The sequence below is a fragment of the Eschrichtius robustus genome, chromosome 13, assembly GCF_028021215.1.
Source record: "Eschrichtius robustus isolate mEscRob2 chromosome 13, mEscRob2.pri, whole genome shotgun sequence".
NCBI lineage: Eukaryota > Metazoa > Chordata > Mammalia > Artiodactyla > Eschrichtiidae > Eschrichtius > Eschrichtius robustus.
The window spans coordinates 100500088-100526039 of NC_090836.1; the positions used below are offsets into that span (position 1 = coordinate 100500088).

A 25952-nucleotide genomic window follows, 5' to 3' on the forward strand; every position below is an offset into this window, starting at 1 on the left:
TTGACAGGTAATTTGTGCTTGAGGTAATTCATTGCACACCTGTGCCGAATGGTGCTCACTTAGGGAAATTCTTGAATAAAAGCTGAGTATTTGAAAATGAAACAAATGAAAATGGACTCATAAGAAGAAAAAAGCCAGTCTTGGCCAAGTCCTATTAATCTTGAGATAATATGTGGAGAAAGCAGATAAAGGAAAAGCCAGTGGCCCAGAAGTCAGGAGAACTGGGTTCCAGACTCACTCAGCCACCAACAAGCCATGTGACCTTGGACAAGTCAGCAAGGCATTTCACCTCTCAGTCTTAATTCCTTTGTTTAAAAAAAAAAAAGATAAAGGGGGACTTCCCTGGCCGTCCAGTGGTTAAGACTCCACGTTTAAAAAAATGGTTCTGAAGAACCTAGGGGCAGGACAGGAATAAAGATGCAGACGTAGAGAATGGACTTGAGGACACGCGGAGGGGGAAGGGTAAGCTGGGACGAAGTGAGAGAGTGGCATGGACATATATACACTACCAAATGTAAAAGAGATAGCTAGTGGGAAGCAGCCGCATAGCACAGGGAGATCAGCTCGGTGCTTTGTGACCACCTAGAGGGGTGGGATAGGGAGGGTGGGAGGGAGACGCAAGAGGGAGGAGATATGGGGATATATGTATATGTATAGCTGATTCATTTTGTTATACAGCAGAAACTAACACAGCATTGTAAAGAATTATACTCCAATAAAGATGTTTAAAAAAAAAAAAAAAAAGGACTCCATGCTTCCACTGCAGGGGGCGTAGGTTTGAACCCTGGTCAGGGAACTAAGATTCCCACATGCTGCACGGCGTGGCCAAATAAATTAATTAAATAAAAATTTAAAAAAAAGTTTTTTTTAAATGAATGGCCTGACTATAACGACTCCAAGAGCCATTACAACTCTGAAGATCATGTTCCCACCTTTTTAATTATGCCACCTCCTAAATAATAGAATTATATGGCTGAGCAAAACAGAATACTAACAATGTATAAAAGTGGGGGGGGGGCTTATTTTTACTACTGGCATAAATCTCAGACCTATAAGACATGCTTCAGTTTGAAGGTAGGATACCTGTTTATCATTTTCATAAATGCAGCATTAAAGTTCACCTAGAATTAGGTAAGATATCTTATATATGAAGAAAGAAGGAAGTTGAGATATTCTAAATCAGCAGTCCCCAACCTTTTTGGCACCAGGGACCAGTTTCGTGGAAGACAATTTTTCCACAGGCAGGGGAGAGGGGGGAAGGTTCAGGCAGTAACTCCAGTGATGGGGAGCAGCAGACGAAGCTTCGCTCTCTTGCCGCTCACCTCCTGTCGTGCAGCCCGGTTCCTAACAGGCCACAGACTGGTACCAGTACCGGTCCACGGCCCCGGGGTTGGGGACCCCTGTTCTAAATTATAAGAGCAAGGGTGAAACCTGATTAACGTCTGAAAATAGGAAACCTGATTAAGGTCTAGAAGATAGGAAATATGCAACCTTAAAAGTGTTAGAAATACATACATCACACTAGGTAATGACCTAACAAGAAAACATGCTTGTGCGTGTGGCACAGACTGTACCAGCATGGCGCTTTCTGGAGAACAGAAAGAGGACACTGCCTTTCTAACGTTCACAGCAATAGGTAAGCCAATAAATAGTGATGAATCACTCACATATCGGGATTTTTTAAAAAAAATCTTCTAATTAGAATTACAGTACTGCATAAACAAAGGAAAGGGAGAGGGAGCCAAAAGTTTTCAATTCCAGAGTACGACTTCAAGATAAGAAACAAATATGTATGTAAAGCTGCTCAGCTATTGAAACAATAAAAGTTTTCCATTTTGCTATCCAATAAAAATGAAAATAAAGTGTCCAGTGATAGCAGTCAGATGGGGACGAGAGCACAGGGTCCAGATGAGAAGAAAAATAAGAACTGACTGAGGAGGAAGACAGAGGGGGGCCTTGGAGCAAGCCGCACGCTAATTCTGGGATTCTGGAAGAGCCGGTCAGGAAACAGCAATTACAGACAGTTAACTGGAAAAGCTAATTTGTTCATTTTCTATCACAAGTCCCAGTTGTGAGTTTGTAGATTAGCTGTGGCTGTTAAGAAAGGAAGTTGCAGCATGTAATAAACGTAATGCCTGACAGTAGGGGGAAAAGAAACCAACCCTCTATTAACTGTTAACTCAAGTAATTCATTTAGCTACACAGTAAGAAAAAAATACAGCCAGAGGTATGCAAACTAGTCTAAAACATGCCTAAGTTTTTAATTTATTCCCTCTATTTTGAAATGAAGCATGCACATATGTTCTAAAACCAGAGTAGAAATTATAAAGCATAGTCCTTCATTTGTTTAGGTCAAGATGAATTCACCAAGAAAATCAAACACGTACTCTAACATTTTCTCAAAGCATTTTGGATAAAACACTCCACACTGTTCAGTTGATACTGAACTGGGTGAACATTTCCATCAAGAAGCTCTAAAACTAGGTGTGCTTAAAAGGTAAGGGCTCTGTTAAATCAATCACTCTGGAGGGAAAAAAAAAAATCAATGAAAATTTTACTTTCAGAAGGTCTCCCTTAAAGGAAATGCATGTTCTAAACAGCACACTCACGTTTTCCTGTCAAAGGCAGCTTCAACTGCCTAACTTGGCAGATCAGCTTCCGTACCTGCCTCCTTCCGTCCCTGCTGGTATGTCTGACCTCGGCTCCCAGCAGAATTCTCCCAGCACATTTCATCATTTCCTGTTGGCTGCCGACTCCTTGCAGTCGAGATAAGGCCATTCCCCTACACTGCTGCATTCACCCTACAGGCACCAGGTTCTCAGACCGCCGCTGCAAGCCTGCTGGGACCATCACAGAAGAGCTTTCTTTTCAGTAAGTAGCCAAACAGAAATCTCAGTATTCCATGGAAGGTCAGAGAGAAAAGGACTTAGCACGAAAGTCAAATCACACCCCAAAATCAACTTATATATAAACTAACTTACACTGTATATGATGGTCTTAGAGTCTCTTCTTGTATTTGGGATCCTCCCACTTAGGAGGAAAAAAAGACATGCTCTGTTTCTAAGGAGCCAGGAGTTAATGTGACAGGGGTTTACTTGCATGGGATAATCTTCCATTGCCCCTACGTGTAAAACTCAGCTTCTCTCTGTGACTCCACACACAAGGCAAAGCAGCTTGACAGTGGGAGATGCAGGGGAAGCCTGACGCAGGCTCATGCTGGACACAGGCAGGGGACCCTGGTCTCAGCAGTGTGACTGCCTCCGAGGAACTAGGGCACTCAAATATGCAAGTGTGATTCCCTAGGAGTAAAAATCAACACAAAAGCACCTTACTTCCTAGGGTTTTACAAAGAACTGAAAGTGAAGGAAAAAAAGAATAATATAACTTTAGGTGAGGAGGAAGAGATCCTATCTCCTCATTTTATTTATTTATTTTTTAAGTGTTGAGGGGTTTCCTTTTTCTAAAATATTTATTTATTTATTTGCACCAGGTCTTAGTTGTAGCAGGTGGGCTCCTTTTAGTTGCGGCTCGCGGGCTCCTTAGTTGTGGCATGCGAACTCCTAGCTGCAGCATGCATGTGGGATCCAGTTCCCCGGCCAGGGATCGAACCTGGGGCCCCTGCATTGGGAGCACGGAGTCTTAACCACTGAGCCACCAGGGAAATCCCCCTATCTCCGGCCAGGGATCGAACCTGGGGCCCCTGCATTGGGAGCATGGAGTCTTAACCACTGAACCACCAGGGAAATCCCCCTATCTCCTCATTTTCAAATGTATGTGCCCACAAGAACATACTGTATAATTCCCGTTAGATAAAGAGAAGGCACAACTCTGTGCCAAGCGAGGCCAGGACAGGGCAGAGCAGAGAGGGACAGAGCAGGAAGGGGTCACCAGGAATGCTTCTGAGCAGTGTTCTGTTTTTTGAGCTGTTATGGGTGTGGTGTATTCGTGAAAATTCATTGGTATACACACGTATAATATGCACACTTTTATGTACATATATTTATACCTGAATAAAAAGTGTTTTAAGGGGCTTTCCTGGTGGCCCAGTGGTTAAGACTCCGCGCTTCTATTGCAGGGGACAGAGGTTCCATCCCTGGTCAGAGGAGATCCCACATGCCGCAGAGCAACTAAGCCCGTGTGCCACAACTACTGAGCCTGTGCTCTAGAGCCCGCGAGCCACAACTACTGAGCCCACGCGCCTAGAGCTCGTGCTCCGCAACAAGAGAAGCCACCGCAATGAGAAGCCCGCGCACCGCAACGAGAAGCCCGCGCACCGCAACAAAGAGGAGCCCCCGCTCACCGCAACTAGAGAAAGCCTGCGCACAGCAACGAAGACCCAACGCAATCAAAAATAAATAAATAAAATTGATTCTTTAAAAAAAAAAAAATCTCGGTTTAGAAATTCCTTAATGGAAAAACACCAATAAAGCAAAGACCATATCAACAAAAGCCTCAATTATTTGACATGTGATTATCATTCACACTACTCAGAAAATTATGATACCACTTTCCCCTCACTCTCCCCACAAAGTCAACCCAACGCAGACTTCACCGTACTCTGCCGCCAGCCTAGTTAAGTCAGTTACACCCTTACAGAGGTGCACACGCCACAGCAGCATCCTCTGTTCTGCGGGGAGGCTGGCCACTTCATCCCAGGGTTTGCCGTGGGACAGACAGGATCAGGAACTGAAGGTCTAATGGCCCTAAAGGTCATTTTGTCCAGTGGTGGACACTAAGGCTGGAAAAGGTTGAGCAACAAGTCAAAAGGCTTGTTGAGTACCAAGACAGGCTTTCTAAAACCAATGGCATGGCAGTTCTCTTTCAGAGTACGTGCTTTAACTAAGCTTAAGCAGCATAAAAATATGCCTTTGTCACCAAAGCCTTTGTCTGGGGGTATTTTCTTCCACTAAGAAGGAATACACACCTGAGTTGTTCTAGCAAAGCAAGCTGATTGTCTACCTCTCCTTGCTATCAGCTAGCATGACAGAAAACTCTTCTTTGCCCCAGAGCCCCACTTAGCGCTCCTGGTTATGGGAGGGACAATCACAGCAAGGTTTAAGAGCCTCATGCTCTTTATTTTTTTTAAAATCCAACAAACAAAGGCTGCTCAATAAACATTTATATAGTGCTTACTTTATTTATGGTCAATCATGAAAATAACCTTATGAGGGTAAGTACTGTTACCTCCTCCATTTTCCAGGTGAGATAACTGAGGCACAGAGAAGTTATATTACTTGCCCTGTGTCCTGGAGCTGGTTCATGGCGAGGGCCAGGAATGAACCCCATGCAGTCAGCCTCCAAAGCCCAGCTGTTAACCACTACACCACACTGCCTCTCCATCTTGGCTTCCCTAAAGAATCAGAACTGGGTCTTGGATACAGCTGCTGCTTAATAAAAATTGTATATGAACTGAATTAAGAACGCAGATAGCAGTAGGACTATGAAGTAGCGAGACCAGCTTTCCAGCGTGGCCAGGGCACTTTCTCCCTCCTCATAACTTCAGCCACATCTCACCAGTGGATGCCTGGCAGGAGGCAAGCTCTCCTGGCCCTCTGGCAGCTCTCCCATCCTGGGGCAGGGGTGCAGCCCCTGGAGGTGGTGCTGGGACAGAAACACTGCTCCAAGGAAACCCACCTGCTAACTTCTAGCATGTGGGGTCTAAACTGGTATTTCCAGTTCCAAACTGGTTTGTCACCAGACTTGAAACCATTGGGCATTCATTCAACAAACATTAGTGCCAGGCACAGTGCTTAGGGCCTCGGGGGCCCCATGACTGAAAAGCCAAGGTCCCTTCCCTGCATTGCTCACAGTTTATGGTCACGGCAGAAGTGTAAATAAATTAAAATGGCACGAGCTGATAAATGCTAGAACCAACGTGCCCCAAGGGTTGAGGGAACAGCGTGAAGGGAGCAGTGACCCAGGGTGGGAAGGCTTCACAAAGCAGGGGACACAAGTGGGCTCTCCAAAAGCTTGCCACCAACCCACTCAAACCATGTGGATTAAGGCAGAAAAAAAAATTCAGAAGCAGAGAGTCCAGCAAATTAGCTAAAGACTGCCAGGGTCATCCATTACCTCAGTCATCGTTACCAATGCACAACAGCAGGGGGATTCAAGTGAACAGCGGTTCACCTAGCAGAACTCACAGACATCAGGACAGCGTCTGACCACGCTACCTCTTCTATCTGATACCTTTGTTATATGACTGTCACGTGGTGAAAATGGCTGCCTCTACCGAGCTCTTTTAAAAGATCCCATAATATAGGTACTACTAGTCCCCTTTTACAGAAGGGAAACCAGCACAGAGAAGTTAAGTGACCTGCCCAAGGTCACCCAGCTAATAACGGCAGAATGGGGATTCAAACTCAGGTTCACCTGATACTTCAAAGCCCATCCTCTTTCTGCCACACTCTTATGCCCCCCATGGAACTAGAGCTGTGAAGCAAACTAGGATATTTAGCAACAGGTCATGTCATATGGGGAAAGAGTAAAATTTCTATGATGTCAATTTCCCCCCATTCCTCTATTGGTCTGTCCTTGCTCTAATACCACACTTTAAAAAAAAATAGCTTTATTGAGGTATAATTCACATACCATACAATTCAGCCATTTAAAGTGTACAATTCAATGGTTTTTAGTATATTCACAGATATGGCAACCATCACCCCAATTTTAGGACATTTTCATCATCTCAAAAAGAAACCCTGTACTCTTTAGCAATCGCCCCTCTCCCTACCCCACCATGCCTTCCCCCAGCTCTAAGGAACCACTGCCTCTTACAAGGTGACTCTTTCTGTGTTTTTTTGTTTGTTTGTTTTTTGGCCACACCACAGGGATCTTAGTTCCCCAACCAGGGACCGAACCCGTGCCCCCTGCAGTGGAAGTGCAGAGTCCCAACCCCTGGACCGCCAGGGAAGTCCCACAAGGTGATTCTTAAAGAGGTTATGGGCACACAGTAATTGGGTTGTTAATAAAACAGTGCAAATTGCAGTTCTGTGCTTTATTCCTCCCAACTGGGCTAAAGCTAACAGCTGAGCCAGGACAGAGCAGGACAAGAGCCAGACGACTCAGAGGCAGAGGCTGGGTGGGAGGCGGGGGTGCCTGGCGGCCCCATGCTACATGTGCTCCACGGTTCACATGTCTCGGAACTTAGCAAGCCCTAAATGCAGAGCCAAGCGGCCTAGCGCCAGCAGGGATGGCACAAGTCGTGCAAAAGCCCTAGAAGAGCCTCGCTAGTCACAAGACCTTAAACCATTCGGAATGCCCATCCCCCCATCTCCAGAAAGACAAACACCAAGATCATATCGGCTGCCACAAGCTAAGCGTCACCAGAATAGTGTTGCTCTGAGAAGCCAAACCACTTAAGGACTAACAAGACTCAAGGCTCTGATGAAAAGGTGACACCCCTAAAATCTCGGTTTGTTTATTTGCTCTTCCTCTCAGCCTTCCTCAATGCTGAGGAAAGTTGGGGGAAGAGGGTATTACAAACAGACTATGTGTATACTCCTGCAGAGCCCTGACTTCTCTGCCACACTTCTCCTTACAGGACATCAAAAAACAACTGTGGGCAGCATCATCGACACGCAGTGGAAAACTACTTGGCGCTTAAAAGGAATGAGCCACTGACAGAAGTAACATGAGGGAAACACAGAAACATCATGGTGAGCAAAAGAAGCCAGATGCAAAAGATACACACCGTGTGTCTCATATTTACATGAAATTCTAAACCAGGCAAAACTCACCTAGGGTGACAGATCAATGTATGCCTGGGGCTGGGGACAGGGGGGCTGACTGCACGGGGGCACAAGGAACTTTTTGAAATGATGGAAATGTTCTATGTCTTGATTAGGACAGTGGCTACACAGGCGTATCTATTTGTCAAAGCCTCTAAATGAGGGCATCCAGTTGTATGTTAATTAATATCTCAGTAAAGAGAAAAGGGAGGGGAGGAGGGGGAGAAGACAGGACAGGAGAGAAGAAGAAGAAAGAAAAAGAGGAGGAAAGGAGCCCTCTGCAGAACTTGAAAAACAGAACTTTCTCCTGCTCCCAGCATCTGCATCAGCGGTACAACAGCGACTGACATTCACCAGGAATTGAACTTCAAGGTCCTCTGGTTCAAAGGCCAAATGAAATAAGTTCTGTGTAATGTTAGCACTAAGTATATTTTATTAGGTCTCAATTCTTAGAATAATTGATCCTCTAACACACACAAATGATTCTGATGAGCCTGAATGGTCCACTTTCTAACCAGATTAGCTCAGTTCTCTCCATCATCACTGCAGTAAAATTTGATAATGCCAGTCAGCAACTTAGAAATGGCAGCTCTCAGTGACAAGTTTCAATGGTTGACAGTCAGTAAATAAGTAAAATCTAAGAACGATAATTACAGGTAGTAGCTTTTCCTTTTTTTTTTTAATTGATAAGTAAATCTTAAATTCTAGAAACCTACCATGTTCATAAATGGGTTATGTAAAAACATTCTGATCTTTTTGTTGTTTTTGTTTTTTGGTTGGGGAGAGGGTAGTGGCTATGTTCGAATCTTACTGGTTAGCCTTTCATATTTTTCATGAACCAAGACATAAACAGAGCCATCTTACCTTTACTCTTCTCACATAATGTACATAAAAAGGAATAAACAAAGCCAAATTTCTATCACTCTCTATCAAAGAAGTTGCCAGGACAAGCTAAGTACCAGTTCTATCTTTGGCAAAGTTAAAATTTAAAAAAGGGTAAAACCTTTTATATAAGCTTCTTTGCTTCTCTGACACTTGCTCAAAGCTTAAAAAAAAAAAAAAAAAAAAAAGAGAAATAAAATATGAAGCCAGGCTAATTAAAGCAGAAAGCCCAATTAAGAAAAACTTCAAAGCACCAATGTGACAGAAAAAAACACGGTAATTTCTTTCCTTATGCATTTTATAAAATGCCAGCATGAGAAGCAACACCTGGAATTCTAACACAACATCTCAGTGGTTAGGATGTCATACAGCTCCTGCTGCTGCCCCCCAGTCCCGGGAACAGCTCGAGCCTTCTTTGGGCAACACACCCAAAGAAGAAGGTCTGAATTCAAAAAAAGAGTGGTGAGCAGAGTTTGTGGTGAGTTTTGGGGTATTTTCAGGAATAGAGTTAAAGATATGCTGTGCTAATGTTTTATTAGGGGCTTATTGGTGTCATTTCCCCCCTCATTTATTTATACGTACGCTCTCTCTGCTAGACTCTGGAAGTCACAAGCTAAATAATTCACCACACTTTTCCTTAAGCAGCTTAGAGTTCAGTAGCGTAGACAGACAAGCCCCCAGAGGACCACACAGTGTGACAAGTGCTACGTAATAGACCTAAGCAGGAGTGAAGGGGGTTTGGGGGTGGGAGGCTGGGAAGAGATGTGGGAAGACTCCCCAGGAGAGGGGACCCTGAGCTGAGTCAGGTAAGAAGAGGTTGTGTCACTCTGCACCTCTGGCTATGGCTTCCTCTTCCCCAGGGGAGAGGGCAGGGCACCATATGAAAGCTCCAGCTTCACTGACCAGTGCCTTTCATTAAGGGCATGTGAACTAAAATATTGCCTGCCATATCAGTAAACAAAGGATGTTACAGCCATCAAGCCACCACATTACAGCGGCCCGACGGTGAGCCCTGAAGGAACTCAGGATAGAAACAAGATGCCCACCATCTAGCAGTCAATTGCCTCAGCCAACCCCGATGGTGCACCCTGAGGAGACTCAGGATGAGAAAGCACAGGATGCTGGCCCCATGTAGCTGAGGTGCATATCAAAGGAATGATTTCAGTGAGCTCAGACTCTTGCATCTTCCCATACATAGAAAAGTGCTAAATTCCTTAACTTGAGATATCTGGTTTTCTTTTATTAACAGTAACCCTTTGATGTTCGGACTACCTGGTCTTTTGTTACAAAAACTCCTATATATCCTGGCTCCCCACTGTGCCTCTTTGGAACAGTTTCTCAGCGTTATCTGAGAAGCTGTGTCCCAAGCCTGAAGTTCTCAGAATGTCCACCAAATAAAACATAACTCTCAACTTTTAGGTTGTGCATTTTTTTTCGGTCAACAGGCAGAATCACCCAACTTAAGGCTGCCAACTTTATTCTGTCCACTAAGGACGTTAAGAAAAGAGAAAACCTAGCACTTAGCATTATTCCATTTCAAAGGCATTTTAATAATTTTAAAAAGGTATTTTAACACTAAAGTGTGGGTCATACAACTTCAGAATAAACGAAAAGCCTCAAACTAAGTGTCTTTAGCTTAAACAATGATTATACTCTTGATATTTTAGCGGCACAGCAGTAAAAATACCATCATAAACTTGTGTTTGGAAACCCTGCAAACAGAGGATAAAATTAGGGACTGTTTTATGACATTTTATATACATTTGCCAGGATCTTTACATACAATGATTCTACACTTCATGATAGCCCTACAAGGTGGGAGTACTGTCCCTATTTTTCAGATGAGGAAACTACGGCCGACGGGGCAGTGGCTGTGCATGGTCAGAACTGCTACACTTGGTTCCCTCTGACAGCGGAGCCTGTCCTGGGCCCCACAAACACTGAGTAGGAGCGTTCTAAGTGACCTCTGAGGTCCTTATCAGATACTAAACATCTATTTTATTGCTGTTGCTTTGGGGATAGCAAAGGAAGCCACCTTTTACTTATTTATTTATTTTTGATAGTCCCAAACAACCAACTCAAATCCTTTGTGAAACCAGGAGAGGTATAAATATGTAAATAAATGAACGTGATCCCAAGCACTCCAGAATGCTACCATTACCTTCTCCTTTCTCCTTCCCCATTTTGGACCTGTGCTAGGGATAAGATGGGAAAGATGGAAAAGATCAAGAACCCCATGTGCCAAGAAACTGGAAACATTTGAACTCTTATTCAAGATTTTCAATCCTGTACTTCAATTTGGCATGTAATAAGAATACATTAAGTGTTTAATAAATGAATGAATCTAAAGCTCGCAGGCACTGTTGAGTGTTATAGAAAGTCAACTTAAAAGACATGGTCTCTAACCTCTAAAAGCTTCCATTCTCAGTCTGAAATATGACTATAAATATAATACAAACTTAGAAGTGTATCTTGTTTTACAAACTTTACGTTTTTCTTCTACTTTCACCATTTAAAATGGAAGTCTACTATACGAAACAGTCTTTTAACACAATGTTCCCAGTCATACTCTGGCACGGGTCACGATCCTGCCGTGTGAGGACACAGGCCAGGTAACCATTGGAGGCAGGTCCCCTACAGGGCCATCCACAGACTTCTGCGTGAGAAAAGCAGCACTGAGTGGGGGCAGAGGTGAGCAGATGCAGGATCTTGGCCAGTCTGTAAGCTTCCTGTGCCTCTACCTGTAACATGAAGACGGCCTCAATAACCACCTCAGGGCTTGGGGAGACTGAATGAGATAAGGTACACGTAGTGTGTTTTTCAATGGTAGCCATGGAGATCACCTCCTGATGACAGAACTGGACGCTCCAGAGGATGCTGGTCACAACTAAAGTCAGGGAAGGGTCAAAGGGGCCTCTCCAAGAGTAGGGCTGAAACACAGAAGGCACATACTCAGGCAGCAGCAGCATAAGGTTAACCCCCAGGAAATTCAGAGAGTAGGCAATCAGTAAATGTCGGAAAATCAATGAATCAATGCCATAACAATCCAAATGGAAACGAACTCACAATGACCACAGGAATGGAGTATGGATACGGAGAGGCTGGTTCAGAAGGTCTCATGAAGGAAGATAAAGTGAGGGAACCCTGCCAAGACGCTGACCGGGCTGAGCACCTGGCGGGAGTCACAGGGAGAAAGCAAGCCACTCAGCCTGGCAGTGGTCATTTTGCATTTGTGACAGGTGACCCATCCTAAGATGAGGGACATGTATCTCCCATGTGTGAAACTAAGCTAAAGACGGACAGGTTACAAAACAGTTTAAATATTATGACCCCATTTGTTTTGCTTTGTTTTGTTTTTAAAGTTGCTATCCTTTAATCATACCAAAAAGTTAGCCCTAATTTGATAAAATATCAAACAGAAAAACTGATTAATCTCATTGATATCTTATAGGCAGAGATGCTATTGAAAATGTCCAGCATTTGACAGGCAAAGGGGATGAAGCACATAATAACAGATTTGAAAAAATATGGAACGCTTCACGAATTTGCGTGTCATCCTTGCACAGGGGCCATGCTAATCTTCTCTGTATCATTCCAATTTTAGTATGTGTGCTGCCGAAGCGAGCACCCCCGTTTGTTTTTAAAAATCACATTTGTGTGTGTGACTTTAACAATCTGGAGAAGTGTACATCTAGGTATTGACAGTGATTTTCTCTTTTGAAAACCTATATTTGTACTTTACAAAGTACATGTACTGATTTTATAATGAAAAAATAAATGAGTTCCTTTAGGAGTTTTTAAAACCAGAGAGACGATGCCAAGGCTGGGTTCAAAAGGGCTGTCCAGATCCCCACTACTGAGAGGGGGTTCAGGACCACAACTCGCAGAAGTCCTCTGTAAACCGACAGATACAGCGAGGTCACGGGCAAACCCCTGCCTGCAGGGCATGTCACCTCCTGCAGCTGGCTTCACCAATTGTGCAATATTTCTTGGGGGAAAGAGGAGGGACGGGATTCCTGAGCACTCCACAAAATTTATTCCATAAAGTCTGAGATTTTACAAACCATTTCTGTAAAGAAACACAAGTTCCAGGAAGAGTTAAGACTCTCCAGCTGCGCTGAAAAGCAGCAGGTGCTGGCCCCAGCCTCAAGCCAGAAATCTCATCCACAGTGTGGAAGTTCTTTAAAACCTCCACATCACATGAATTAATTCCATGCAGAGGCAGGTCTAAGGGAGACAATCTGGTATATAATCAAGTCTCAGTTTGCTGGATGAAGAGAACCAAGTGAAAGGCCCCATCCCTAGCGACATCCACACACAGGCAAGGACGAGACTTAGGCTCTCAACAGCCAGACCGCCCCTTCCCTAAGAGGGGACAGTGCCTCTGACAGCTCACATGACTGGTGACCACCAAACGCATTCAATTAACATACACACACAAAGCTGTCATAAAGGCCTGAAACAGGTAAGAAGAGACAAACCTACACACCGGGAGTAGGGCTGGGGGTAACTGTATAAACAGTCACAAGTTAGTACTAACTTCCAGAGCCAACATCTTCTTAAAGTGTGACACCACCAAGTGTGCTTATTATACATCATGACAATGTTCACTTTTACAACTCATAACTCGGTGACTGTGTTTGCAGGTTAACTGAGGGAGCACAAAGACAGCAAGTTTATCCAGATCCTGGGTCACTTTGGGCTTGTTCCCTCAGTATACCCTTCACAATCCACTCACAATCCCCCACCTCTTAGAAAGTGTCTTGGGGTTCAGGAGGAGGGGCTAGGATCTTTAAATGGAATCAGTATTTCTCTACTACATTCACTGAAAGACCAGACTCACAATTTGTTAAGGTCAAATTGCTGCACGTATAAGAAATAGGCCGCATCCAAATTCATTAGATTCAAATGTTCTTTACAGTAAATTAGTGACAATAGTCAAGATTTTCTTTCTATTCCATAAATATATTCCAACTAAGTTGTAACCTCATTTTAATTGGAATTATTGTCTGATGGCACACTAATGATTTTTCTCCTTCAAAGATGTTAAGAAATATTATTACATAGTTATTAGCAGTACCACTTAACATTGGTTTAGATGCAAGTTTTTCTTCCTATCCGGGCCTTGAAGAGGAAACAAATACATTTAAGATGAGTAACAGCCTGAACAACTCTGGCAACAATCAACATCATAACACCTACACTATCAAAAACAACCTGGGATTCATTATAGCTGTAGATTGGAAATGTTTTTCTCTCGCTCTTTTTTAGATTTATTTATGTATTTATTTTGGCTGCGTGGGGTCTTTGTTGCTGCATGCGGGCTTTCCCTAGTTGCAGTGAGCCAGGGCTACTCTTCATTGCGGTGCACAGGCTTCTCATTGGGGTGGCTTCTCTTTGTTGTGGAGCACGGGCTCTAGGCGCGCAGGCTTCAGTAGTTGTGGCACGTGGGCTCAGTAGTTGTGGCTTGTGGGCTCCAGAGCGCAGGCTCAGTAGTTGTGGCACACAGGCTTAGTTGCTCCAATGGCATGTGGGGTCTTCCCGGACCAGGGCTCGAACCCATGTCCCCTGCGTTGGCAGGCGGATTCTTAACCACTGCGCCACCAGGGCAGCCCTTTCTCTTTATTTTTTATCGAAAATGTTAAACATATAAAAAAGAGAGACTAGAACAATGACCCCTAGTTTCAACAATTATCAACACATGGCCAATCTTGTTCCACCTATGATTATGAAAATTGTTAAATGCTCACAGAAGCATGCAACTCAAATACATCTTTACTTGACCCTGCAGGTCCACAGCACGCATCCTCATGCTGGGAAGAGGCACAAAGCAAGAAGAGCAGGGGCCTTGGCCTGAAAGGACTAGCAACCCAGTGGGGAACCAGAGCCACATAAAACATGTATAAAATCAAGGAATAAAAATACTAAGCCTGCAAGGTGAACCTCTGCAGTGATAAGCCATGCTGACGTCACTGTACTCCCTGATACGATACAATGAGGACAGCACTTCACCTCTGCATATTCTTCACCCAAACTCATCAGGCCAGTCTAACAATGTGAAAAACACCAGGCAAACCCATACTGAGGGCCATTCCACAAAATATCTGACTAGCACTCTTCGAAACTGTCAAGGTAATGAAAAATAAGGAAAGACAGAAAGTGTCACAGATGGAGGAGACTAAGGAGCCATGAGGACTAAATGCAATGTGATATCCTGGACTGGATCCTGGAACAGACCGAGAACCTCACTAGGGAAACTAGTGAAATCCAAGTAAAGCCTGTAGTTTATTTAATAACACTGTCCAATGTTAATTTCTTAATTCTGACAAATGTGTCATGTTTAGGTTAAGTTAACATTAGGGAAAACTGGGTGAAAGGTACATGAAGAATCTCTGTTTTATCTTTGAAACTTTACTGTATATCTAAAATTTTTCCAAAATAAAGTTTATTACAAAAATAATAATATAAAAAATTTAACTGGCTAATGAATATTCATCATATCCTTCACAAGAAGGAGTCAGTGACAATGTAGTTTTCATTTCAAAATTCAGCCTGGGAAGATGAAACCTAAAGAAACAAAGCAATTTGTTAAGAAGTCTCAAAGAAAGTAAGCACCTTGAAATGAAGGCAGGGCCCTCGGCCACACCAGGTGATTGGTGGCAGCACACCACTGGGGAACCTGTGACTGTGATAATGAACTGGGCTGACAGCCAGAAGTGACTTCCTAACCTTGAGGCTGCCCCTGCCTGGTCTCCCGCCCCACCCAGAGCAGTGCTGGTCAGGCGCCAACCCAGTCTCCTTGTACCACCCTAAGCTGCCCCCAGCCTCCCGCCAGTCCTCTCCCCCCGAGCCCACCCTCACAGCACCAGCACCTCTCTTCATTCACTCAGCAGTCTCTGAGGGGCTGCAGGTTACCACTAAGCTGAAAGCAATAAAAAGAGGCAGTATTACAAGCCACTACATAATAATTCATTTTTAAAAAAACAGTAGTTTATCTAGAGCAAAGACGACCTGTGATCAGAACTGTGCACCAGGAGACCTGAAGCTGCAGCCCTGGACAAGGGAGGGGCTGGACGCAGCAGCAGCGGCAGCACCCTACCTTCAGTCTCTCTGACCTGGAGACCACGCGTGGAACAACCGAGCCTACGAGCGCTCACTCGTGCTTCTACATAGCTTTGTACGTGCTTCTTTATAACAGCACCATCCTCCATTTGAAACAGGACACAATTCTAGAAATGAAAGTGCAGACTGGATTTTCAAACTAAGAACAGCATGTGGGGATTTCATTCATTCTGAAGCAGATTTAAGATGACTTCTGTGGCTGGGAGCAATGCAAAAGTAAACACCCGTGGCAGAGCAGCTGGATGTCTGCCTTCGCGCAGAAGCAAACGTGTCTTGCGCTTGAATGTCAGCCCAAATAAGAACTTATGTGAAATATTCCTGCCCAAAATGCCCTGCAACAAAAGTACTGAAAGACAAAGAGAGGAAACCAGCACTGATGTTTTTAAAATAATCTTAAAATAAGATGACAATCTAAAAAAGTTGTACTTGTTCTCCATAACAATTTGAAAATGAACACATCTGCCATGTTTCTCATCGATGAGGCAATCCCTCCTCAGCAACTTCATTATTTCTGCTTATCCAGTAATTGAAGAGCGTCTTACAAAATGCAAGTCAAAGCTCCCCCAGTGCCCTGAAGTATGCAACTAGGAATCTGGCCAAGACTGTCACTGCTCAACAGCCCTCCACTGAGGCTTCACCCTTTAACGTCACATTAAGAAAAAGGCTACATATGCTTCCCCCATTCGTTTTTTTAATGTTTTCTTAAACTAGAAACTTTCCAAATACACCTTGGACTCTTTACACATTTGTCAGTTTTGCAGAGTTCATGGGAAAGCTCTCAGGCCACACGCCTGTGGCTCCAGCAGGTTTGACAAGCCCCGCACCAGTGCCAGGCGTGGTCCCCTTCCCCAGATAGCCGGTGGGATGGGTGTTCCCCTCTCTGAGCTGCTGTGGAAGCAGGCTGTTGTACTCCATCCAATCTTAGGCCTGTGCCTGTCCCCCCCTCCTCCCTTCCCCATCCTGTCTCACTGCCCTCGTTTCCTTGGCACCTAGGACAGGGCTTAGTACCTAGGGGCACAGCATATACCAAAAGAAGAAAGGGAAAAAAAAAAAAAATCCATGAGAGAAATGGCAGCTTCCCCCTTGGGCATGTACAGCTCAGGTGTGAATGCCAAGCCTCAGGAATAGAAGTGCACCTCAACTCAAAGCCTAGAACAAATCCCAGCTCACAACCTACCGGCTGTGGCCTCACAAAGTGATTTCACTCTGAGTCTCAGTTTCCTCGACTGTAAAAAGATCAGCCCCTCCCACCCCTTTTCTTTCTCTCTCCATCCCAGACCAACACAAGGTAGCCAGGTGGAGCAAGCGTGTCTGCTCTACGGAAGCAGCTGACCTTTGCGGAGGCTGTGCCAAAGCCTGGAACACAGTCAGGGAAAGTCAGCACGTCCCCCGGCTAGCGTGGCATCTGCTGCGCGCACCGTATCCTCCGGACCTGTTACAAAGGTGGTGTTTTGGTCACATTCTGACTCTCTTGTATCACTCTCTCATAGGTCTGAACCTGAGTGAGTTTAACTTATGAACTCTCTCAAATCCAATGCCAATGCTCAATTATTAGCATTTATTAAGCTCCCACCATACGCTCACCACAAAGTTAAGTGCTTTCAAGGGATACAGAGATCCTTTAAGTCAAAGTCCCCATTCTTGTGATTTACTCATCAGGAAGAAAGAACAAAAATAATTCCATTAAAAAGCAGAATAGAGGAAGGAGGGGTTGCCTCTTCTTATATTGACCAGGTACAGACCAGAAACAGACCCACAGGCTGTGGGGAGAGAGGCATGAAGAGTTATCGTTTAGTGGGGACAGAGATTCAGTTTGGGACGATGAAAAAGCTCTGGAGGTGGCTGGCTGGCGATGGTGGCTGCAAGACAGTGTGAATGTATGATATTTAAGGCCACAAAACTGTACCGTTAAAAATGGTCAAAATGGTCAATTTTATGTTATGTATATTTTACCACACACACACAATTTTAATTTAGAAAAAAAGACACAGACCCACACATATTTCAAGATTTCCTAAGTGACAGAGGTAGAGTCCCAAGGTTCAGGAGGGCCACTCAGTAGTGATGCTGTCTCAATCAAACATGCCCTCAGAAGAAAAGAAAACTAGATTTTTACCTCACACCAAACTCAAAAATCAGTCACAAATTACTCCAGAAAGACTAAGGGTTAATATGAAAAGCAAAAACTTAAAACTGTTAAAAGAAAATACCGAATATCTTTATGATCTCGCAGCAGAAAAGGACTTCCTTTAAAAAGTCCTTAAAAATACCTATCATAAAAAAAAGGATTAATATAGGCAACTACATTGAAATTTAAAATGTCTAACAAAAGACAACACAGTGAAAGTGAAAAGACATGCACAAACTATGAGACAATTCCTGTACCTCATATAACCAATAAATTGATTGGTATACAGAATGTATAAAGAAGCCATACAAATCAATAAGAAAAATACAGACAACCCAAGAGAAAACATGGGAAAAGCCTTAATCAGGCATGTCACCAAGAGAACCCATGAATTGTTAATACCCATGTGGAAAGAGACTCATCACCCTCAGTAAGCAGGTTAAGTTCAGACTAGAATGAGGTAACATTTGACATCCACTAGGTGGGTAGGATTAAGAAGCGTGACCATTAGCCCGTCTGGGCGAGGATGTGAGCAATGGGAACTCACACATGTGCCGGGTGGGAGAGTACACTGGCACCCCCCCCGGGGGAGGTATTTCTGCATGCTGAGCACACTCGACCCCAGAGGCCGCAAGTCTACTCCTATATAAACCTTAGAGAAATGAGTGCGCCAGGAGACCTGTACAAAGAAGGTTCATAACCACAGTACTCTTACTGGTCAAAAAAAATGGAACCAACGCAATATCTGCTGACAGGAGGATGATAAATTGTGGTCTATGCATGTGATGGTTAAGTTTACGTGTCACGAAATACCCAGATATTTCATCAAACATTATTCTGGGTGTTTCTGCAAGGGTGTTTTCTGATAAGATTAACATTTTAATTGGTAAAATAGATTGCCCTCCAAAATGTTGGCGAGCCCCAATCCAATCACTTGAAGGCCTGGATAGAACCAAAAAGCCAACCCTCCCCAAGTAAGAGGGAATTCTCCACCTGTCAGCCTTCAGTCTTCATTTGCACCATCAACTCTCCCGGGTCCCTAGGCTGCCAGCCTTTGCAGGAAACTGGAACTGCACTACCGGCTCTCCTGGGCTCGAGCCTGTGCTGAGTTGAGTTTGCTAGTCTCCATAATCACGTGAGCCAATTCCTCAAAATAAATCTCTTTCTGTACACATATAGATCCTACCGCTTCTCTTTCTCTGGAGAACCCTAATACAATATACACAGTGGAATACTATTCAGTAGTAAAAATGAAATTCGCAGATTACTTGATTCCCTTTTGCTAAAGCTCATAACAACTGAATATATTATTTATAGACACATATATATGTGTGTAAGTGTTCTCTGTTTTAAAAAAGCAAGAGAATGATCAAATATCCTGGAATACCTTTGCCCCTGGCAGGAAGCCCCAACCAAGAGCCTCCCTGTGGTGCACAATGGTTTCAAGCTGGGAGGCTGGTTTTGAGGTTTTTATAATTATGCTTCGGAACTTACATATCCATCACCGATTGTTTACATAAATTTTAAGCTAATAAAGCATTTCTAAACTAGAGGCAAAAAAGAAAAGTGCTACAAGAAAGACCCAAGGAAAAAAACACAGGTGTTCAACAAATGCCAGGCCAAAATCAGACCAGTGCTGAGACCCGCCCCTCCCACCAAGGCTTTCCAGGCCAGTCTGGAAGGTCTAATCTGACCTGTACCCCTCCAGGGTTCAGATCATTCAGGCCTTCCCTCCCTCTCTCATGTTGAGAACATTGGTCCACTTATTTTGCATGCAGAAGAGGAAGGGGAAGGTTAGAAATTACAACTGGGCTAATTCCTTGCAGAGAGAAAACAGAACCATGTGCACCTGCGAGGCTAAGCCACCTGCTGCTGACCCTCGGTGCCCTAGGTGTCATACTTGGTTCCCAGTGCTCCTACTACTACAACAAAACTGCTCCCCTGGCCATTTAGAGGTGGATTGTTACTTTTTGCAATCCTCTTCCCCCCTTGACCCCAGGGATTTATTCCTGGTTCCTGCAGGGTGAGGGCAGAAGCCACACCCATGGTGCAATGGGAAGGGCAGGCCTTAGGGACAGGTGGTCATGTTCTCCAGACAGAAGAGAAACACAGGGCCAGCTCAGGCTGGACAGACACTGCCACAGCGGCTCCTCTGGCCCCTCTCCCCACAAGCCTGCCAAGTCCACAGGATCATCTGGGGATTCATAGATGTGAGGGAAGAGTGCTGCATGCAGGCCTCCCCGTCATGCCTAGAGTTTAATTAAATGGCCACTTAACGTGCTCACTGCTGAGTTCTGGTAAGTATTTCTGTACTCGCTCTATGACCGCTTTTCTTAGATTTTTATTAGGATTAGCTGCAGAATTTTATTATATGCCTTCCAACCATCTGCTGATTTAGTCAACGTAGGTTTTCTTTTTGTGTAGTGAATTGTTATGCATGACATTTAATTGAGCACTTACTATGCACCAAGCCCTGCTCTAACCACTTTACGTGTAATATCCCATTTAGTCCTGACACCAACTCTGTATGATGGCACTCTTCTTGTCCTGCTAATTTTACAGATGAGGAGATTGAAGCTCAGGGAGATTAAACAATTTGGCCAAAGTCAGAGTTAGTACATGGCAGGACTGGCATACACTACATGCTCTAAGCCCTGGGCCACAGCTTTCTCTAGCTGACACAATTCCTCACATGAGGCTACCCTTGTACTTCTGGAATAAACCTTGCTTGGTCATGGAGAATTAATCTTTTACTACACTACTGTATTCAAGTTATTGTTTTACTTAGAAACATATTTAGAAATGTTGCAGATATATATATATATATAAACATATATATGCACACACACATAGGAAATTGGTCTATAGCTTTCTCTAGATAATAGATGGAACAGGAAATAGGAAACCTAAACACTATAAAGAGATAAGCATATTTGACTACATAAAAATCTTCAAATTTTATGGAAAAAGACATCTAAACAAAGGAAAAACAAATCATAGAAACAGTAGCCAGGGGGATTGTTGTATCTGCAATACTAACAACAAAGGATTTATAGCCCAATATACAAAACCTCCTAAAAACTGAAAAGAAAAACAATTCAATGCCGGGGCGGGGGGTGGGGGGGTGGGAATGACGAAAAGTATGTATATAGAATTCACAGAAGAAGAAGAAATACTAATGGCCAATAAACATGTGAAGTGATGCTCAACTTCACTAGTACTCAGGAAAATATAAATTAAAATAACAATGGGAGGGAACTCCCTGGCAGTCCAGTGGTTAGGACTTGGCGCTTTCACTGCCCGGCCAGGTTTGATCCCTGGTCAAAAAAAACACAATGGGATATGAATTTTACCCATCAGATTAGGAAAAAAAACATCTAGTGCTGTTGGAAATGCCCAGTAAATGGTGTCCTCATACACTGTTGGTGTATGTCCTACAAAAAGGCTGAAGCTATTCAATCTGGCCTAACTTCCAGAAACTACTGACCTGGAGAGATACCCAGAGTATAGCATTCATTCATTCACTCAACAATAAACACCTACCACATGCAGAGCACTTTGTTAGATCTTTGTTCTGAGAGAGCTTAAAATCAGGAGCGTAAAAGCTAAAGGGAAGTGAAAACAGCAAGTTGCTGAGTGATGCCTACAGTATTACTCCTTTTATTAAAACACACACTGATGTTTGTGAGAGCCTGGAGGAAGTTGTGAAGGCTCTGCTACACTGAAGTGGTCAACGCTGGTTCATCTCAGACTGTTGGTGTTGGAGGTTTATTACCATCGTGCTGTGCATACATCTTTTTTGTTTCGCTTGGCATGAGCATATAGCAAAAAATGCAATAACCTGTAACTTTGAGAAATCTAATAAAGAATATTGCAAACAGCTGTCATTGCACACAACAAAGAAGAGCACAAGGTCCACATCAACTTTGCGGCAGAGCCAAGAGTCCACCCTCTGTCCGGCTGACTGACCGCAAAGCTGGGCTCTTCACTCCAGATGATACCGTTTCTCCTCACTTGAGTTCACCCACCCACACAGGGCAGAACTCAGGAAGGCTGCTATGCTCATGCGGGCAGTAAGTTTCGGGAGGCAGGCTGGCAACATTTCTTGAATTCGTAAGGATCACATATTTCTTGAGCTCCTATGGGTGATGTGCTATGTTTTTTTGCCTCGAGAAGCTCAGGTGGACTCACTGGAGATAATACAAAAGTGTATTTGCTATCAGGATGCATCCTGGCCTTTGGTTAATGTGTTATCCATTTCATGGGCACTCTACAAAGCGTTTCCCAACAGGCTGCTCTTTGTCCAGCACCCATTCCTCCTCCTTCTGGCAACAACATTCCAACTGGGCTTTAAGGAATCCCCCACCCCCTGGAAACAATCCCCTCCCCAGCTCCTCTGCAGGGTCCCTCTGGGTCTGTGAAGCTACCTTACCCAACATCTCCCAAGGAAGTGCTTTTATGCTCAGGTTAGCTTAGCACCACAGAACTGTGACCAGTACATTGTTTCCTGACTGAAAGGAACACCATCCCTCTTGAGGAACCCCCAACAACAGGGGTATTATGAAGCTTTGTCACTTAGGAGAAATAGCAAGTGCTTCTACAAAGGATAGACAAAGAAACCTCAAAAGCCTTCAGATGTTCTTACCACTGCCTAAGGCCCAGTGACAGTTACATCTGTTTATATCTCTACTAACAGAAAAATATTCAACTAAAGACAAAGAAATGAATGGCCCAGGTCAAATACCTGCTTCTCCATGAATTCTCTGATCCCTTCCTGCTGGGAGTACATGCTGTCTCTGAAGGCATCTGCCGCTTTTTAACTTGTGTTACAGATTCTGAAATACAGAAATTGCCCCCACCAGTCTGGAAGCTTCCTAAGAGCAGAATCCCTGTCTAATTTACTAAAAGACCCCCTTGACATTGTGGCCACATGTGACAAACAGAACCGCATGTTGCCCAGTGTGCTAAACAAGTGTTTGTCCCCAAACCTGTTTATGTCAATTGTACATATAAATTGCAGGGACTGCTCTGGTGGCACAAGTGGATAAGAATCCGCCTGCCAATGCAGGGGACATGGGTTTGAGCCCTGGTCCGGGAGGATCCCACGTGCCGCGGAGCAACTAAGGCCGTGCACCACAGCTACTGAAGCCCACGCGCCTAGAGCCCGTGCTCCACAACAAGAGAAGCCACCACAATGAGAAGCCCATGCACCGCAACGAAGAGTAGCCCCTGCTCACCGCAACTAGAGAAAGCCCGCGTGCAGCAACGAAGACCCAACACAGCCAAAAATAAATAAAATTAAATCTTAAATAAATAAATGCATATGTACTTATATATATGGATGTGTATATGTGAATGTATATAAATACATACATACACACATACATACACACTTAACTATATAAGCCTATGCAATAAGTGTACAGTTGCTAAGATTTTTTAAAACTTTAAAAACCCTAACTAAATCATAGGTGTGGGTAAGACAGGTTAAGATAAGTGGACTGGGTGAAAATTTGTAAAATCTAGGATTTAGCAACTCAGGTTGCTTTACATATCCAAGTTCTCAATCCTCTTCAGGCAAAAACCAAATATCAAACAATAAATTATAGGCGTAGTTTATGTAAGAAAACAACTGACAAGTCTGATCAGCTAATTCAAAGTAAAAGAAAAGGTCAATGAAAGATTGGCACATGAAATATAATCTTTTTTTAAAGTTAGAAATAAAATGCCTAAACTATGTATTTTTTTAATGATTCTTGCTTTACCTAACTTCTTCAGTTAGCTGACTACTGGCCAGTCTCAGTCCCATGGGACAAATGCTAAGCTACCACTGGTCCGGGGTCATATCAAGTACTGGGGACAGCACTGCCTCATGTAAAATAAACTAGTATAAGACTCAGCTGAAGGAGCTGTGCACAGGCTATGAGGCACCACACTTAGCATGGCATTAAAAACATTCTTCCTTGCCATCAGTGAAAATAGAACAGCTATATAATTCCCTCAAAGACCAGGACAAATTAAAAAAAAGTATCTAATTCAGAATTCTCAATTTCCAATTTAAAAGAAAAAGCCCCAAGGAATTCCCTGGCCGTCCAGGGGTTAGGACTTGGCACTTTCACTGCTGTGGGCCCGGGTTCGTTCCCTTGTCCGGGAACTAGGATCCCACAAGCCGCGCGGTGTGGCCAAAAAAAGGAAATGAAATGAAATGAAATAAATAAAAATAAATAAAAGAATGGACTTCCCTGGTGGCGCAGCGATTAAGACTCCATTCTCCCAACGCAGGGGGCCCGGGTTTGATCCCTGGTCAGGGAACTAGATCCCACACGCATGCCGCAACTAAGGAGCAGGCGAGACCCAGCACAAGAGAAAGAGAGGAGGGGGGAGGGAGGGGGAGAGAGGGGAAGGGAGAGGGGGAGGGAGAGGGGGAGGGAGAGGGGGAGGGAGAGGGGGAGGGAGAGGGGGAGAGAGGGGGAGAGAGGGGGAGAGAGGGGGAGGGGGAGGGAGAGAGAGAGAAAGAGAGGAAGCGAGAAAGAAAGGGAGAGAGAGAGAGAGGAAGAGAGAGAGAAAGAGAAAAAGGCAGGGAGGGAGGGAGGGAGGGAGGGAGGAGGGAAGGAAGGGAGAAAAGAAAAAGCCTCAGGTTTCCCTGAAGGTACTCTGATGTTGATATGTTAACCTAATAAAACTTTGCTCCCAAAGGGATAACTAATAAGGACCTGCTGTATAAAAACAAAAACAAAAACAAAACTTTGCTCCCACCTGGCACTCATCCACCTCCCCAAATTGAGCCTGGAGATAATGTGAAAACCCACCTGCCAGGGACAAAAGCATGATGTCTATGAGCTTTTGTGCCTGACCCAAGACAGCTGGTTAGCTACACCTGATGCAGAGATGGCTCCAAGAGGAAAAAACACTCCCTTTAGTCGCTGCTTCAGGACATCTGGGAATAAGGAGCAAAGCAAACCGGAAGAAAATGGAAATTAAATTTCTCTTACCTTACCTGTGCCAAAAGATTACAAAGCTTTGGCCTATTTGACCATTACAAGATTAACTTAGCCTGGGGAAGTGTTTAACACCTCCCCCTTACGGAGACAGAGGTCTCCTCCTCCCCTTGGCTCATCAACAATGCCACCAATTTAATAACGATGAGATCTTGAAGTCAAGCTGTTGTGACTACACCAAAAGAGGCAAGTGCTTGCCCAAAAAAAGCGGTGTGGGGCGGGGACAGTGGTTGGAAAATAGAAATGAGGCCAATACTTAATTTTCCTTATTCTAAATTAAACCCTAGAGATGGATACATATTGGTTTGTTTCTTCTGTTTGATAACCAAAGGTCAGGAAAGCCGGATGCTCCCTATAAAGAATGAAATCAGGAAGCGTGCAGGGATGGCGCGACCAGAGAGAGACCCTCTCCTTCAGCTGCACACCTCTCAGGGCGGGGTGCTCACCCCCAGAGACTGGCTGGCTCCTCCCAGGGCTGCTCCTGATGGGCTCCACACTCTGCCCCCTGGGGCCAGCACATGGGCATGCTTGGAGGCTCCATGGTGGTCCCAGGCTCTACACACCCCTGGCTTCACTTCCTTCCATACCCAGACCCAGTTCCAGGGCTCAGCAAGGTTACCCTTTACTAACCAGCACCCCCATCTGACCACATGAACCAGTCCTCAGCCAACCCCTCAGAAGGGCCTACCTGGTTTTGAAACACTTGCTAACATAAAGAGAACAGCACAAAGAACAGCCCCACCCCCGCACTCCACACCCCAAACACACACTCACACGTCTGTCTTCCAGCTTCAGGTGGTTTTAACCTCTGCCTCTACACCACATCATATTCTGAATGAAGGGGTCAAGTCTGAAAAAGACCTTGAAATCTGACAAGTGCTCCCCACCCTATCCCCACCCAGAAATCACTGAGTACACCCACATTCTCACCCCGGACTCTACAGCCCTATCTCCACTTGGAGCCATTCCACCCACCTCCACCCCACCGTGCCCTCCCCTCGCCGACTGCAGGGTTGATGTCCATTATGGGTTCATATGGAGCCACCAGCCACCTATCCTCACCCCCACACCACCAGCACAAAGGACACATCA

The 25952-nt window shown here is 44.4% G+C and overlaps 1 protein-coding gene and 1 non-coding gene across 4 annotated transcripts in view; both read right to left on the minus strand.

Moving 5' to 3' along the window:
• The window catches only part of PACSIN2 (protein kinase C and casein kinase substrate in neurons 2), a 137347-nt gene that overhangs the window by 86863 nt on the left and 24532 nt on the right, over positions 1–25952 (minus strand). The window contains exon 1 of one of the 3 annotated variants that reach the window (XM_068559658.1): positions 2610–2697. The exons of the other annotated variants lie outside the window; for them this stretch is intronic. The gene's annotated coding sequence lies outside the window, so the exon portion shown is untranslated. Of the gene's footprint in view, positions 1–2609; positions 2698–25952 lie in introns of those variants that run through there. 3 annotated transcript variants of the gene reach the window in all.
• LOC137776014 (U6 spliceosomal RNA) lies at positions 12134–12240 on the minus strand. Its single transcript, XR_011076136.1, has one exon. It is a non-coding gene; the product is annotated as a U6 spliceosomal RNA (small nuclear RNA).